General features: G+C 38.0%; 1 long non-coding RNA gene across 1 annotated transcript in view; it reads right to left on the reverse strand.

Annotated features, from left to right (window-relative positions):
* Positions 1-18,624, reverse strand: part of LOC115947745 — a 205,436-nt gene that overhangs the window by 80,756 nt on the left and 106,056 nt on the right. The window contains exon 3 of the long non-coding RNA XR_004081598.1: positions 14,561-14,625. This is a non-coding gene — a long non-coding RNA (uncharacterized LOC115947745). The remainder of the gene's footprint in view (positions 1-14,560; positions 14,626-18,624) is intronic.

Consider the following 18,624-nt stretch of genomic DNA (forward strand, 5'->3'; position numbering starts at 1 on the left):
CAACAGTAAACATAAAAGCCACAATTTATTTGTATAAGATAAAATTACGTAAATCATTTTATGATAAATCTGCATTAAATATCTGAGCGAGAATGTCTTTCAGCATCCTGCTCACAGAAGAGTTTCTGTTTTTCACATCAAAGAGTTATTAGCTTAAAAATCCAAATCAAAACCTCACCCCTAGCTCAGGAATTTGAATCCACGCTTGCCTTGCTCCTGATTAATACATACTACCCACTATGCTGCACAGCTGTACTACATTTTTCTTGCTCTCCTTTGGTGATGAATCTGAGCAGTCTGTGTGTTAGCTGCAAAGTCACAAGGGTCACATAAATATCTGCAAGATAGGCAGACAATGATGCTTCTGGAATTTTTGAAAAACAAGGGGAAATAACAGAAAATAAAACAACCCATCTGGAATCTAAATCAAGGGTTGTTTACCTTCTAGCACACACAAACAAACCTTCCAAGGAGAACATTCTATCATTCTTGCTCTTTCCGTAATACCTCTGGGCCCTTTTATAACATGTAACTATCAGATGCCAAAAATCCCAACTCACACAGATTATTATTGCAATGCTTGGAAAGTTATTCCAATGAATCAGGCACACAAAAAAAAAAAAAAAAAAAAAAAAAGAAGAGAGCTATCTCTGTTCATTCAAAGGCTGTCCCACAGTTGCTTAAGGTTATAGTCTGATTCACTTAGCTTCTCTAGGTTTTTCACAGCTAGCAGAGACCTTGGATGCTCTGAGACTCCTGTATGCCAATCAAAACAAATTCTTAATAAACAAAGAAATCTTGCCTTTGAAATCCAGAGAGAATCATGCTGGCGAGGAGCAGCTATGCAATATTTTCCTTTCTGTCAAAGCAGCAGTAACCTTCTTAAAAGAATTCAGGAAATGTCAAAAAATATCCTTTTCTTATGCTCCAAACTGGATTTTTTCCCCTATTGTCTTTACAGGATAAGCTGTTGGAGAATACCAGTGTTATTTGATTTTAGCAATGAGGAGTCAAGCAACTTTATGCATCATGACTATTTCAGCATCTGCCTCAGCAGAAGCTGTAGCATGGCTTCAGAGAGAAATTGCTCCAGTTTTCACTCCTTTTGAGGTCTGAGGACACTCCACTTCTTCTCATAGTATAGCTTTGGAAATCTTGAGTAATGAAGATGGTGAGCTAAGGGCAAGAATAGGTTTAGTTTTCCTTTGGAGAATTTAGTTTTACTACCCGAGCTCAATTTTTGAAACATTCACAGAAGTTAAACTGGAGATTTAGGCCCCTGGAGCATGAGGGTACTCAAAGTGTTTTAAAAGATTACTGATGGTGAACCCTGCAAGCCCAAATGCAGCAGGCTTGAAGGAGTGAGAGGGATGATTAGTTTATCTCACCTTCTATTTCCCTATGCTTGCCTATTGCAGTAATGTGTGAGATTGCTGTCAATGCTTTCCACTGCAGTCTTTAGCAGATTTATATAAAATATACTGATTTCAAATTTCCAAAAACCCAAGCTATAAGTCTGTGTTACCCAAACAGGTATTGTGATTCTCCTGGTTGTAGGGATAGAGATGGCTCAGCAAAGAAAGGCAGCATGCTCAATTTACATCTGTCCTTTGGCTGAGATCAATACCAAAGCCGGAGAAGTCTTGTTGCGTGTTGATTACAAGGGGTTCCATGTGTCCTGAAAAAAGATGTCAACAGCATCAAGAAGCTGGTGTTTATGGAAAAGCGCAGAGAGAAGGGGAGAGAGCATAGCATTACTCTTAGAGTCCAAGATGATGAGCATCCTTTGAATGGGACTGATAAAATCATGTTAAAGGACAACTGTAGACTGTAAAAAAGGTGCCTGTAGAATAAAATACATCTGCAGGAAAAGCTTGAAAAGTCAAGCGGCTCAGACAGAGTACAAACATCTTTTCTCCCTCTCATCCCTCTTTTTTCTCTCATAGAATGTGACCTCTCTCCAAGGATATTTCTAGAAAGCAATAATAAGGATTGGAGGGTAAGACAAGACGGAAGAACAGGGAGCACAGAGCTAACTCCTCCATCTGTTGGCCATGAATTTGTGAATACCTGTTTTCATCGTGGAGAAAGGAATCACCTCATGTCCACACACCCACAGCACTTTGCTTTAAAGGGGATTTGTTTTGATTCATCAAGGGACTCCTCTGAAACAAATGGCCTAAAACTGCCCCTCATCCTTTGCTTTTATCTTGTCTGCTTAATCACTGTTTTAAAGAATAAATAATAATAAAAAACCTCAAACAAAAATAAAACAAAACCCAGGAAGATAAAAAGGAACTTTCAGCTTATTTCTGCAGAGCATTTTGGATTCCACACATGACTACTAAGGCATTTCTAAAGCATGAATGAAAACATGTCAATTTTTCTAGTTACTTCTTTCCCTGGCTTTGCCCACTGCTTAGCTTTTCCATCAGTACTGCCTTGGGGTTACCAGCAAATTCCAAAGGGATCTGTGAGGACTATGCTGAGTTGTGAATCCTCCACTACAGCTGCAGAGGAAAACACTGCTTGGATTTGGTGTGATGCTGACCAGAAAACTGAAAGTAAAGGTTTTTTGTCCACATAAGCAAATTAACAATTAATACACTAGAACCTCTCCCTAAGGAAAATACAGACAGATTTACACAATGCTGCTCTGTGAAGTAACCAGTAGAGTTTTTCCTGAAAATGTTGGTTCTACATGATAGCACGTGCTAACACATTGGCACAGCCTCAAACACCTCTCTCACCTCTGTCCATGCTGCTCAGAGAGTAATGGGGGAGCCACAGAGGGGAATGCAGATGTGCTGACTCAGCAAGCACACACCGGGAATCCTTCCATTGCAAAAATGTATTCCAGGATTTGACAGTGATCAGCTGTGGTTAAATTGGAGCCCTGCATTCACTCTGCTGCTATTGCTGAGCCCTGGGGCCAGGATCCGAGGGTGGTGCCATATGATTATTTTGTTGCTGAGAATAAAGAAATATGCATTTAACTTCTGGCACCTGCAACATGCCTGCAGGTAGTTATTGTTCAGTAACAGAACCAACTAAATCCTTATGTGTGACTTCTCTGTGGCTCATTTATTTCACTTAACTTCTGCCTTAGCACACAATACAAAGTATAAACAACCACATTTCAGCATATAGATATATAAATGCTCAGCCCAGTAGATTCACATGCACAGAATTGTGAGTTGTGACGATCTATAGCACTGAAAGAGATGAACATACACACTTGACCCTTAGTTGTCTCTTGTAAATTTGTAATATAGGCACTGGAGTCAAAACAAGTAATTAATTTCTTCCACAGCTCCTCTCTTTCTCATGTGAAATTTCCATTTAAGTGGATGGTGATCAGCACTGTCTCCAGCATACCTACTGATTTAAATCAGCTTGGGCCAGTTTTCCATAGCCTTGTTTTGGAGCCAAAGGGTACCAAATGTATGTGGGTGAAATCTGTCTGCAAAGTGTAAATAAGCAGATCTAAGAGTTTGACCATCCATAATTGCCATTTCCTCTTTAAGCAAGCAATCAGTGGAGTCCTCCAAAGTGCCGTTCTCCTTTGTTGTCAGCACATTTAACCTCATATCCCTATTCAAGGACAAAAATGGATATGATCTGACAGTGAGACTCATACTTTTCAAATCTAGAAAGTAGCCACAGGGGAGATGAATAATATTGGTGCTGTAGCCCCGAATCCTGCCTTCTTGGTAGACAAAATTTAGTGCATGCATGGGAACCCCCTTAGGTTCAGTTTCAGAAGAAAAACCTAACTTAAAGAGTTTTTGTGCATAACCTCCAGTGTGCCAACTCACTGCTCTTCTCTGTATGCTACAGAAAAAAGGAGCACTGGGCCCAGAGGAAGAGAGCCCAAATGAGGGCAAGGGAAGTGAAAAATAGCATGAGAATAGATGAATTTGGACAGCAATCAAACCAGCCTTGTCACCACTCCTTCCCCCCTCTGTATTTTAATTGCATGGTTCCAAATAATCTCTTCAACTTTGGGAGGAAATCTACTTGTCTGTGAGTGTTTGATCTGGCATTAGCTCTGTCAATATCTGCAACCCCACTACCATGGGGAGATCCTGGGGTTCTTTAGGAAGAAAAGAGGAGATGAAATGGGATGTAATACACTGAAGCCTGGCAAAAATACTGACTAGAATTGGCCAATAGCCAAATGTTTTCATTCCTAGCAGAAAGGCATTAAATGAGACTGGCTGCATTTAATTGAGCATCTTTCTGATTAAATAAATGGGTAAAGAAACCTCTCTGTATGTGCATTTGCATTATATATTTACACATAAATTTTGCCATTCTTAAATACTTTCCTCATTTCCAGCCTATTGTAAATTGCTTTAATGCTCACAGTAAGGTTGGGAACACACAAAGAATGAAAGAGGAGAATGTTCATGTCAGGATTATGTTTCTTTGCTTATTCTGTGCCATCTGGGGCCAAATCCAACACCTCTATGCACAGTACGAATGAACCTGACCCATGGATTTTTCAGGTCACAGGTAAAAACTCCATTTAAAAAAACAGAAAAAAAATTCAAGGTGCAGAAAGGTCTTAATCTTTCTTCTGTGGATATTTTGCAGTCATTCCTTCATTCATTGATCATTCTTCTAGATGACTCTCATAAATAAAACTTCAGTAAATAAGGTGATAGAAATAGAACCTCAGTGCTGTCATGCATAAAGGTTGTCTAACATTCTCCACTGTAACCCTCCTTCTTCAGCTGCCTGGAACGTAAGGACATCTCACCTATGTGGCCTTGTGGTTTCTGTGTTTTATCTCTTTCTAAGTTGATTTATGCATGCATCAAAAGATGGCTCTGTGGCAGCTCACTTGCCTCGGACAGGTTTGCTGAGGAATCAGACAGTAACTTATTACTGAAACTGTTCTTTATACCACAGGAAAGCCAAAGAAAAGCTTTTGGTGTTTCAATGGCAAACTCCTCTGCAAGGGACAGAATATCTGAACATCAAGATTGTTATGCCATTTTAGAATGAAGTTTCAACTTTGGCTACCATGTATTCCTTTGATAAAAATGCTGATCATCCAGGGATGTTATCACTTACTGAGTAACATGATAACCTTTGAAATCATAAACAGTTAAGGAAAGCCTGTGGTTAACAACAGTTGTTGAAAAGGTCTGATCTCTAATGTATGTCCCTTTCTCTAGAATTCTAAGATCCACATATATTTTACAGAAGTATCACTAGATGTTTTTTGCTTCAGATCTTGCAGTCCAGTTATCTCAGTTTTGAGGTTTGTTGTTCTGTTTTTTGATTTATTTTGGGGGGATTTTGGGTGGATTTGGATGACATTGTGGTGAATTTTGAGGAGGGTTTTTGGGAGGATTTTGGGTTTTTGTGGTTTATTTTTATTTGGTGCAATTTGTGTACTTTTTACTACCACCATTTTCTAGGTGTTTAATTTGGGATTCTTTGTCTATATTCTGCTGACACAATTCCTGTGGACTCATTTCCAGCTCTGCAAAATTCATGTAAAGAGGGCATAAAAGGCTGTCAAATTAGAATTATGGCATTCACATTGATTTTTCCACTTAGTTAGAAGTGACTGTCTAAGCTGCAGAGCACTGAATAATCAAATCCTAGGGTTCTCAAGTCAGTGTGTTCAGTGTGACCCATGACTGCACTGTGCTTCATAGTGCCTCCACTGTTTTTTGGCATTAGAGTCATGTCTGCAGAACTCCTAATACCCTAATCCCACAGTATTCTCCAGGGCTGGTTTAACCCCCATTGACTACAGGAGACGAGCATCAATACTGATCTGCAGAGAAATTTATCATATGTAAGTTCATCAGATGTTACCAATTCAGACTGTGTACTGTGTGGGTATGTGATTTAAGTTTAAATCCTACTTGCTTCACTAGGAAGGTTAGTATTTTTTTTAGAAAAATGGTAGTATTTTGGTTTTATCCAATGCTATAAAAAGCTTGAGTTTAAAACCAGCAGGTTTTTAGAGATAAAATAATGCTAATACCAGAGGTTTGCTGAGATCAGAAGTGAATTCTCTGACTGCACCTAACTGGGCACAGTGTCTGGCTTCAGAGAGCTGAGTGAAATGGAGGTCATGAGGCATGAGACTCATGAAAAGTAGAGGCTTAGTTCTGTGGGACAAACTGATTTCAGAAAAACTAAAATTCTATCTTAGCATTTTTATTCTCTTATCAAAGAACTGAGAGTTCGGGTACTTTTAGATGATTCATGGCGAGGTGTAACAGTTTTCCTTCCCTGATAATTCATACATCTGTAAATTAGTTTCAGTCTAGGATTTACTCTCAGAAGAGGTAAATATTCCCTGAATTGGGAACTTTTATCTTGGGTAGGAGTTATTTCCTGCTTAGCATATCTGGCACTTGGGAAATCAAACTTCCCAGTCACGGCTTGCCAATATTTGCTGAGGAAGCAAAGGGCAGCATCCCTTTGGGGACAGACCTGCCTTTCCACGGAGTACAATTTGTTTGTGTGGTATATCTATACTCCTAAAGGCTATCCTGTAGTAGACCAACCTACAGAATGTGTTATTTCATGAAGTGCCATTCTATGGTGTGATCTGTCATCTGTCACTAGCAGCAGCAGTAGTCACATCAAGCAAGGCTAGTTAGGCATTGTGCTGGAGAACATGAGAATGTCTGGGACCTTACAGAGACCCACTGGAGCAGTTAATGCCCATGTGTGAGGTGGGCAGCCCACAGAAGTGTGTGTTATTGGGGTGCAAAGGGTTACTGACAGCACTGCTGCTATGGTGTGCTCGGGCTGGTGCACCCTTCCCATCCTAACAGGTCAGGAAACTCCAACAATAGGGACACAGGCCTGGACCCTGGCTGGGATACTCACTGACATTTATTCTTTCTTGTTTATTTTTTCATTTCCCAATAGCTCCAGTGGAGTAAAATATACTTCTATGGAATGGGAGCTTACCAAGAGAAACATTATTAGAACAATAAAAGGAAGCAACAGTTACAACTTCACCAATGCCCATTTCTTTCCCAGTATGAGATGTTTCTTTTGAAGCACTCTTTTTTTTTGCATTATATTTTACCTAGACTCTTTCCAAAAGGGTTTCATTTTCTCATAAAATAACCTTTTCAAATTCCCCATTGCTTAATTACATGCTGTTATTATAAAAGATAATCTTTAGGCTTTTCTTTTGCAAATCCTTTGCATCTGAGCAGACTTACATTTGTAGATGGTATGTTATCCTACCTTCCTCTTAGTACAAGGGATTGGAAATGCTTGCCTCTGTATTTGTAATACCACTAGCATTCCCACAAAACTTGGAAATTTGTTTTGGTCAGGTTTGACTACAAGAGTGGGTTGGTGTTTAAAATATTTAGAAAACAGTTACTTCCATCTTAGCCAGGTTCACTCATTTCATTTTGTACTTTTCCGGAGATTCCTGCACAACACCTTTCATCTCTAGCTTTCCAATGAATACTTAAAGATTACCATATCCTTTATGGCAAGGAATTGATCCTGAAATACTGTAGCCATGCAGCAAATAAGTATTGATCTTCTCCACAGAAACAGAGTGAAATTACAGAGTTATCAAATACTTTTGGGTTTATTTATGCACTTTCTAGTCTACTTAATACAAACACCAGATTATGTCAGGAGTTACAAGATTATAATCCTACCAATTATAAACCTCTTGGGCTTCGAAACTGTAAAACTACAACTAAAAGAGATAAATATTGTATAGACTAAAATTGACAAGTTTCATCTGACAAAAAATTTAAGAAATAATAAAAAAGCTATGGGTAGTAAAATAGCCCAGAACAGCTTTCATTTTCCATTTTTGATGCAAAGTGGCATCCTGAAATGACTACAGAATCTAGATGTGGATAAATAACAGCAGAGGGAGAGGCACAGGCACAGAAGACAGGAAAAAAATTGGTTGTGCCAATGTGCTCACAAAGCCACAAGAAGAGATTCAAGAAAACCAACTACAGCACTACTGAATTTTTCTTACATTGTTAAATCCATCCATGGTCCTCAGATTATTTTTCAGATTATGAGGCAGCTCTTACCACATTCCACTAACCAGAGTACCTGCAGTTTGCATAGGTGGCATTTTTAATTGTATTAAATGAATTTCTTAGGGTGTGGAGCATTGTTCTTTGTAGTGCTTCACATTCTGTAGCCATTAAGAAAGATGATTTGACTGTTAAAATGGTTTAGCCATAATGAACAAAGAAGGGCTATTTTACAGGTAATAGAGGAAAGCTTTAGAAGTTTCCAGTTTTTCTAACCACGTAGAATGTCACCAAGACTTTTTAAACTCCTGCACCAGTAATTGCCTGTGCCCTTTTCAAACAAAACTGCTTACTTTTGATTTCAGCATTTACTGTGTCTTTCTCACATAGCTGTGCACCATGCTAATACTGTTGCTTTATCAGCTTCTCTCCAGCCTGTTCACCTCACCAGAGAAGCATTGTTCTTTGCAGAATATCCCCTGATGCTTTGCCAAAGCCTAAATTTGAACAGCTTGAGTGAAGAGATTTCTAATGCTTCCCCTAAGAGGGTGATAACACTGTAATTAGTCTTTCTGTTTAGCAAATAATTCTAGCTTTTCCCCTTTCTTTGTTTCATAGATACTTTCTTTCCTATATTCACAAGCAATACTTTTAATTTCTTTAATATTGTCCTTTCAGTATTTTCAGGCAGATTTCCTACTTCTGCTTCCTCTGTTTGAACTTATTTTATGCATACTTAATTCTTTTAACCTTTTCCTTATGAGCTTCCTTAGCTTTTGGTATGCCTTTAGAGTAGCTAAGAACATTAGCTTTTCAGACAGGGTGCACGTGCAGTGCTGATCATGGTGACTTTATTAAGATTACATAAAGGGCATTACAATGAGGACATATTTTGCTAAATAATTAAATGTTACTGGAAAAGCAGCTCCTTTCAAGAAAATCCTCTGCAACATCACCAGGCAATTCATTGTATCCTTAGAATTCTCCAAGGATACTTACAAGAGGAAAACTGCATTGAATTAGGGATTCAAAGCCCTGTAGTGTCCTCATGAATTTAGAAGAAAACAAAAAAAAAAGCAGTAATATGACGTTTTTTACCCATATGGTACTTATGTAGACATTTCTTGAAATATACAAGTGTTGAGTTACATGGATGAAGGAATAAAACACAGTTTTTGATTTAAAAGTTAATATATGAGACTGGGGCCAGGGAGGGGGGAACCAGTTAAGCCACTTTGGGGCATGTACTATTACAAGACTTAAAATAGTTTTAGTTAGAGAAATTTTTCATTTAAAATACTACCTGGATAGTTCAAATGTCTACGGGAGAATCATTGTGCCTATTTCAAGATCTAATTAATTTTTAGTCAATTTTCTGAAACTATTGAACAGAATTATTTTAATCTTGCGGAAATCTCAGTACAGCTTTAACCATAAAGTTATTGCTCACATTTTCATCCTTAAAAAACTCCAAAGTTTCCACATGATTTAATTAAATAGGTGAAGTATTTAGATTTATTTTTTCCTTGGAGCAGTTGTGCATGTGCATGCTGGATGTGTGAGTTCCTAAATAACAAAGGTGCTGTCAGAACTTTGCTTTGTTAAACCTGTACAAGAAATTCTAAGTTATTTTATCAGTCACCAGTACCCAAAGATTAAAAGTACCCAAAACAAAAGAAGACAGACTTCATCTTCCAGACTGACAGTTTTAAACACCAAACAGACACAAAGGAACACTTCTCAAACCAGCATCTGCTCCTGGCAAATGACTGTCCATGACTTGCTGTAAAAATAGTCTCTTTGTCCATCTTACCTCAACTCAAAATTATGTTTTGTGTACTAAGAATAAATTCAAGCTACTTAAAAAACACATGGCTGCAGATGATGGCATTGAAGAACTGCGTCCAAACCCCATTTATTTATGAGTCTGTGCTTCATGATTCCAAGTTTTAGGAGATGGGTAGAAGTGCTGCAAGGGACCCTGTTTTTCCTGAAGAGGGTGAGGGTGAAATAAGGAGATTATTCTACCATGCAGAGAAGGGTGCAGACAGAGCATGCTTTTGTAGTGTACCATCACCCTTGCCCTGCATAAGGGCCTGGAATCAAACTCCACATTGGTTACAGGAGGAGCTGGAGGCTCAAGGAAGCAGTGAGTGGTGCTGCTTTCAGACACAGCAGAGGCATCAGCAAATGGAGAAGCACCTCATCAGCTCCTGTCTACGTACTACAGATGTTTTGCTTTGCAACATGTCGTTCCTCCTTGCAAAGCTTCTTATTGTCAATTCCCAGCTTCCTAGGAATAGACAAAACAAGAAAGATTCTCTCACACCATTTTTTTATTATTTTCAAAGAAAGTAACTGAGAAAAATCTTGCAACTCTCAATGGAAAAGGAATGAACATCATCATCCTGATCATAGCGTCATGGATCAATTTCCAATCTTGTCCTTCTGACAATTTCCATGCTTTAAGAAGCTCTGCTTCACTTTTGCTGCTAAGAATTACACTCACAGCTACTTCTCCCCCTTGCCATCTTACTTTTTCTCTCTCTTCCTGACCCAGCATGTTAAATAACCTCCTTATTCTGTGATACGAAGATAACCCGGCCAAGTTGCTTCACTTTTGGCCACACGTGACTCTTGCTAAAGCTGTTAGTATTTATACTTGTCTCCCTCAAAGGAAGTGTAATTGCTTTTAATGAAAATAAGGCACTTAAAATCCATTACCTTTACACAGATCTAAGACAGCCTGTGGATCAAAGCTTGCCCCAATGGCAATCATGAGAATTTGAACGTGCTCTGTGACATCTCTAACCAGACACAACTAAACCAGCTCAGTTTCTGAGCAGTGACAGTATGTTGACAGTGAACAGCCAGATAAACAAGGTAATAAAATATAAAATTAAAATTTGCCCCTAAAGTAAGGATAGCTCTAGAAACTGAAGATTCTAAATGCTATTTCACGGGGATGGTTACTCTTGCAATGAATCATTCCAAGGGATTTCCTATGTTGGCTACTTTCTGTTGAAAATAAATACAACATGCAAGAAGAAAAAAATAACCCTATTAACACTGCTTTTGAGATGTTTCTGTATTTTCTTATTTTTTCATTATCACTGTATAAAACTAATAACACACATTATTATCAGCTTTTTTTACTTGACTGAACAAAATCTATTACTTCAGTCAAAGCTAGCTTCTATAAAACAGCAGAAGTCTTACTTTGGAAAAGTCCAGTCTTTGGCAGTGTTTTACAATGGCAATATAAATTCTTCATCAAGATATGAATCACCTCTAACAAAGCACTGGGACATTTATTCCATTCTGCCATTATTCATATAGGACCTCTAAGCCAAGAGGTAAATGACATGCTATATAATTTGAAATATCACTTCCTTTATTCTCAATTCATCTTTCCCCCTTTTTGACAAAATGCCACTGATAATTGGAATTGTCTCATTAAATACAATAAATATTGTTTGTTCTTACAAGAACGTGGGATTTTTGTGTCAGAAAGAGAGAAACTCATATCTCTATGCCTAAAATGATGACTGCCTGCAAATATAATGTGGCATTTTCAATAAATATATCATTTGCATAAAAATAATAAACAAAAGGAAAGCCCTGAGCAGACTCAGGTGCTTTCCTTCTACTGAATTAACTGGTGTGTTTTCAGAACCTTTATTGATGCAAAAACATACTCTCTGAATATCTAAAAATTATTCTGGGGCAAATATGAGTAAATACAATGAGTGGTAAATTCTTTGGCCCAGGGCTGTCAGCACTTTAGGGGCTGAAAGGGAAGAAAAATAAGTATTCTTGCCAGACTCAGAAACCAAGCTCACCAGTGGGCTGGTTTGGGCTGGAATAGAGTTGTTTTTCCTCACAGTGGCTAGTACAGGGCTATGGTTTAGATTTGTGCTGGAAACAGTGTTGATTATAAAGGAATGTTTTAATAGATGCTGAGCAGTGCTTGCACAGATTGAAGGCCTTTTGTGCTTCTCACACAGCCCTGCTGCACAGGGGCTGGCTGGGCATTGATCAGGTGGTGGGAAATGATTATTTATATTTGCATTGCTTGTCTTTCCTGGTTTTTATTATCTCTGCTGGGGTTGTTTTTTACCTTTACTTACAATATCATTGTTGTTGTTGTTGACGCTGCTGCTTCTAATGCTAATAATAATAACAATAATAATAATAATAATAATGATACACTGGTTTTGTCTCAACCCATGCATTTCCTCACTCTTACACTTTCAATTCTCTCCCCCATGCTCCCTGAGTGAGCAGCTGAGCTGCTACTAATATATAACAACTGTAAAGGGCAAAAAGGCTTTGTTTGATATTTTTGTCTGCCATTGGGCAACTCAGAAGTGAGAACTGGGCTGGAGCACATCCCAGACCAACACGAATGTGCAGGACCAACACTGGAAAGGAGAGTGTGCAGTGAGTCTCACCAGGTGGATTACACAGCCAGCCCATCCTGGTGCCAGGGAAGGATTCTTGCTGCCTGTGTTCCCCACCAAGGACAAATCTCCTGCACAGGGGCAGTGCACTCAGCTCCTTCTGACTGCAGCAGCCTGTCCCTCAGGGTCCTGCAGCTCTAGGATAAGCACAGCTAACCCTGAGCTATGGGCCAAAGTAATTTTTCTGATGGGTCATGAATTGGACATTACTGTTCTATGTGCCTAATTCATACTGATTATATGGGAGCCTCTGTGCATAGATGGTATTGGAATTTTCATTAAAGCTTGAAACAATAGACTTTTCCCTTGCAGTCATTGCAGAGTTCACTAGACCACTTTGCCAGTGCCAAAGCAAGTTTGGAAAATGGAGAATGATTATGCTGTGTGGGTGTAAGAGTGGGAGAAAGATAGGAGAAAGAGGAAGGGAAATAAACCTTGAGAAAAAAACAAAAAAAAATTCCACCCAATACTCCACACCAAAGCAAAAACCCTCTTAAACCTTATATAAACCTTATATAAACCTTCTACTTTATGCCTATTATATTGTAAGTAAAAATATGTACTTCTTGAACTTCTATGTACTCCTAGCATTCTTCTTCAATGTGTCCCACCATAGCGTTACACAATCATAGCAGACAAATTTGATCTCTGATGGCCAGTTTCTGATTAACTCAATGTATATCCAACTCATAAAATTATTAAATTTGGAAAGAATCTCATGTCCAGGTACGCATTGTTGTGGTGGAACACATTAAGTCACTTACAGCTTGTTATTGCACCTGTTTTGGAAAAAACAGTTCACACCAACCTTGCAAGAACCCTCAGCTTGCAGAGACAAAGCCCTTCTACAAGCAATCTTGCTTTGACTTAGCTTTTAATAACAATTCATGTACTATTATCAATAATTAGTTCATCTGTTAATCATTCAGCTCAACATATAGCATAAACTAAATTAGTGTATGAAATGAAGACCAAACATCTCATCTATTAAGTAAATGTAAATGTAAAAAGGCTGCGCTTTTCCAAACTGCCAGTCATATCTGGATTTTGTATTCTCAAAACAACCATTAAAGGGCTAGAATTTAAAAATATTTTTAATTGTTCTTGTAAATCAGGAGCCTAAGTTCTACTTGCTAACTTGAAGCCTTTTCATTTCCCATGCTATTTTGGAATCTAAGTGTCCAAGTCTCATTTTAAAATGGGATTTGGGTACTTTTGGATATTTTACTTCTCGTCTAATAGTCTATGACATTTTTGGTATTGTCAGGTTGGCAAGTCTTCTGATCCCACTATATCACAGAATCACAGAATCCTTAGAGTTGGAAGGGACCTCTGGAGATATTCAGTCCAACTCCCCTGCCAAAGCTGGGCCCTCTAAAGCAGATAAGACAGAAACTGGTCCAGGTGGGTGTTTATTGCCTCCAGAGAGGGACACTCCATCCTGGGCGGCCTGTTCCAATTCTCTGCCACCCTCAATGTAAAGAAGTTCTTTCTCATGTTTAGTATTGTAGATTTCTTCTTCTCCAGTTTCTCTTTCATAACACAAACTTTGAGGGATGCCTGGAAATATTTTTCATCTTCCTTTAGGTCTTCTCAAAACTCTTGAAGCGGAAGGGATTGAGAATGTATTTTTATGAACATTTAAATTTTCCTTGTATGCCAGGTAACAGGTATGTGTAAAACAAAGGACTGCTATCAATAAGCAGATACATTATATGCTGAGCCCATGTCATGAATCAGAGTTTTAAGACAAATAATCAGCCACATGACAAAACCAGAATCAACTGACTCCAGTGGTTCCTGATATACTACCAGCCAGAAGCCAGAGGGCATTATATTTCTTTGTTAGACAACATTTCACTTCCAGTAAATATTCACTGACTGTTAATTTCCTGAGTAGCTGGGGTACTATTATAAATTTTGCCAGTTCACGTAAGTCAGCAAAAAGCAATGAAAGCCAGCACTTAATATCACACATAGACAGCCTAAGTCAGCACTACAGTTACAGGAGACCAAAGACACAGAACAAGCTTTGCTAAATTCTTAAGGAAAACTAAGAACAAGAAAGAAAGGAAATAAAACTTTCCTTACACTTGTTTGTCCTCTTATTTTATTATGCCCTCTTCTCTGGTCTCTACAGCTCTTCTCCATCTGGCCTGTAGACACAAAACTCTGATTTCAACAGAAGCAAGACACTAACTACTTTTGAGAATTTAGCCTGAAATATTTTGGATTAGGCAGAGTCATTTAAATTTTAAAAACCCCAAACACAATTTTTAATGTCTAGACCATCTAGATGACGGAGTCCTCTAGATAGAACATAATTTTAAATTCTAAGTAAGCTGTTATAGTTAATGACAAGAAGACACAAATCAAGACAAAAGTAGCAAAAATTTTAAAATGAATAATTTTGTGCAGATGCTGATGATATAACTGCTTTAGAAGTCCTCCACTTCGTTGTGCATGCCCTCTCTAATTTGTCATTTCCCTCATCTGCTTTAGGCACTTATTTCTAACAAGGCGTACTGCAGAATACATTATGAGCAGGGTATTAAGAATCATGAGTATCATGTTTTAATAAGACTTCTCCCTCTGACTTCCTGAGTGAACCATGTAAATCACTTCACTCTGTATACTCAGGTTGCCCATTTATATAATGGATTGTAGCTATACCTGGACCAGAACATCATCACCTGCAAGCACCACTTTGAGAGCTTGGTACCCCTTTAACACAAACTTGAGTGCTGCAGCTGTGATTCTGATCTAATTTTCATGGCAGAAATTTTCTTCTACATCTTCTTACTTCTAAAAGTCTCAAGAAATATGTGGACCATAAATTGAATAGTGATGACAGAGAAAACCATAATAAGACAATGTTCTAGGAATTATTTGGTTTATAGTAGGGCATTTTGCTGCTTAAGAAGTCCAAGGAGCAAGTTGCCAAAGCACATTGATCAGGGCATTTGGCAGTCACCAGCTGTTGCAATTTGGTGTGCTCTGCAATTTATTGTTTGGGATTATTTGGTGTCCATAGGGACACCATGACCCAGGTCAGAGCATGATAGATCCAACTGGAGCAATGATCAATTCTAGTCTACTCTTCCACTTTCTATTCAGCATAATATTACACTTTCAGAATTTTCCATTCAGTGACCTCAGTAATTGGAAGGCACTAATTAAGTAATTTCTCACAAGGGTACAATATTACTGTCACAACTTTTTAAAGAAGATAAAACTCATACTGACAGTCGCTGAAGTTCAGCCATAGGGCAAGGTGAAACTTTTAGATCAAATATTTTTTATATCCGACAAAAGTAGATTTGGGTCAATGGACACATTTAATTAATTAATGTCAACTTTGCAAAGTCGCTTGAAATCAGTGGAATGGAGACAATTTTTTTTAAAAGTCTAATAATTGAAATTCCATGCAATTGTAAAATTATTATAAAATTATTTTTTATTTTGAAATGAGGTTCAATTAATTTTTAAGTATATAAACATATATTTAAAGTTGAATTAAATTCAATTGTGATTTTTTTAAACAAAATTTGTACTAACAGTATTTGTAATGGTGCTGAAATGAACTGAGACCAAGGAAGTCTCTTTTTCTAGCTTGGACTCTTGCTTGTGCCAATAACACAGGAAATAACATGGAGCTGACAAAGACTGGAATGCCAATAATAATAATAATAATAATAATAATAATAATAATAATAATTGACACATGCTCCCAGCATCATCCTAAGGAACCATCCTACAATATTACCTAAGTAATAAACAAAAATAATCCAGTGACACTTCTAGTGAAAAAATGAAGCAGTCTAAACCTGTGGAATACTAAATTCTCAATGCACTTTTATAAGTAGGAGATTCCTTGTCATTTCACAGAATAAGTCAGTGATGACCAGCAAGTGAGACGGATAACAGAGGATCAGCTTGTATCAACTCTAAAATTTATATCACTTCTTAGTACTCTCAGGGAGAATGGCAGACATGGACTATAGCAGAATGGAATGGAATTTTGGTGGTTTTTTTTGGTTTTTTGTTTTTTGTTTTTTTAGGACTCATTTAATTAATCTAGGGTTTATAGATTATAAGAATTACTAAGACCTCTCAAAAATATTTTCTGTTCCATTAGGAGGAACACATACACTTATACTTTTTTTTTTTAATCATAGATTTAGGCCAACCTTTTAGATAGTTATAGGAACCTTAAAGCTAGGCTGCAAGGAAACCTGTAGCCTAGGAAGCAATCAAACACTGTCTTGGAAGGAAATCTTGGGGATGACCAAAGCTTTAATGCCCACACTGCCATAAGACTATCACATGAGATTTTACTGGCAAAAAGGACAAATTTAAATTTAAAACAGAAAGAACACAAAACTTTTAAAAGGTCTGGGATGATTGTATTAATTCCTAATTTGAGAGAGGCTCTTTGCTTTGTGGAAGGGAACATGCCCATTTCTGAAATAGGTACCTTTCTTACGTGAGGCTTCCTACTGCAGTGTCGTTTGTGTCTAACTTCTCTCCATTGTGAAGTCAAGAAAATGAATAACAGTTGTATCATAGAAACCAAATTAAATGATTTGTCACGTGGTGTCTGATAATTAACTAAATAAGATTCCCTCAAACAAGCAAATCTCACTTGTTTTTATGGCTACATTAAAATGTGAATCTTAGGCAAAACAAGAACATAAATCTCACTAGAAGATGTTATAATAAAATAAAACAGGGTTCTGAGTAGAGTGAAGGCTTTATTGAAAGCCATAAAACTTCTTCAGATGCCAGTGGAAAAAATTATGATAATAAAATCAGCTCCAGTTTAATGGCTTGGTAAATGAAGAGAACATTAAATGGAGTCCTGCAGGGTGCTTACAGTCCACCCCATTATTATCACCCCCCTACAATCAGAATGCTTCCTCTAAACACCTCACGATGAGTTGTTTACCTTGGGGGCCACTCCTCTCTCCCCACTGACAGATGTTTTGCTGGCCAGCGCCTCCTTTCAGAGCAGTACAGCCCTGGAGAACCAATCCCTGGTGCAGTCAGATGCTGCAGCCCTCACCCAGGAGAGCTGCCATCACTCCAGGGAGATGCCTCAGGAGAGCACAGACAGCAGGCTCAGTCTGTCAGCAAAATGAACAGTAGGATGGTCCTTTGCATATGTAAAAAAGGCCCATTAACATCAATAATATCCTAACCCAGAATTAAATTCTGTGCTCTAGAGTGCCATTGTTTCCCTTAGAGGGAAAGAAAAAATCAGCATTTAACCATCTGCAGATCTCTTAGCATGAAGAGAGGGAAAACCCCTAATTAAAAATAAAAAAACCAAAAACAATACGGTGTCTTTTCTGATATACAGTCTGTTATGGTGTCCCAGCTTCTAGTCTTGTAGTTCTGAGCTTTATTTTGCAGAGAAAGTCCAACGAGGAAGATTTCCGTCAGGATGGAAATGCATCATTAGGCCCCTACAATTATGCAATTTGTAAATTAGGAATGCAGAGTATCTAAAATTAATGCAGTTACAGAAGAGCACACAGTCCCAGATTTCCTCTTGCTTTATTTTATGGAAATGTCAGCCCTACATGTTCTTTGTTTACAAACACCTTTCATTTGAGATATTCTAAAATATAAGGGAGTCACTAGAACCTGGAATGAGTTTTATCCTTTCTGGAAAGAGCTTTTCCAATCTCAATTCCAACTGTCCATTCAATAGTCCCAATTAAACAGCAGCTTTAAGCTCTCATGGAATTTTTGTTCAAACAGAACTATGTATTTTCCATATACAGTGAAATTCATCAGGACAGATGCTTGAAAAATACCTTTACAGAATGAGAGAATGATGCATGAGAAGGAGATGAAAATTTCTAAACCTAGACCTAGCTGTTCAGGACACAAAAAGAGAACAAAATTAGAACATACCATAAGAGTATGGTTACAGAATCAAAGAATAGTTTGGTTTGGAAGGGACCTTCAAAGATCTTTTAGTCCACCCCACCTGCCGTGGGCAGGGACACCTTCCACTAGAGCAGGTTGCACAACGCTCCATCCAATCTGGCCTTGTGGGATGGGCATCTATCACCTCTCTGGGCAACCTGCTCCAGTGTCTCACCACCCTCAGTAAAGAATTTCTTCAAAATATCTGATCTAAACCT

Source organism: Geospiza fortis, unplaced genomic scaffold, assembly GCF_000277835.1.
Source record: "Geospiza fortis unplaced genomic scaffold, GeoFor_1.0 scaffold66, whole genome shotgun sequence".
Lineage (NCBI taxonomy): Eukaryota > Metazoa > Chordata > Aves > Passeriformes > Thraupidae > Geospiza > Geospiza fortis.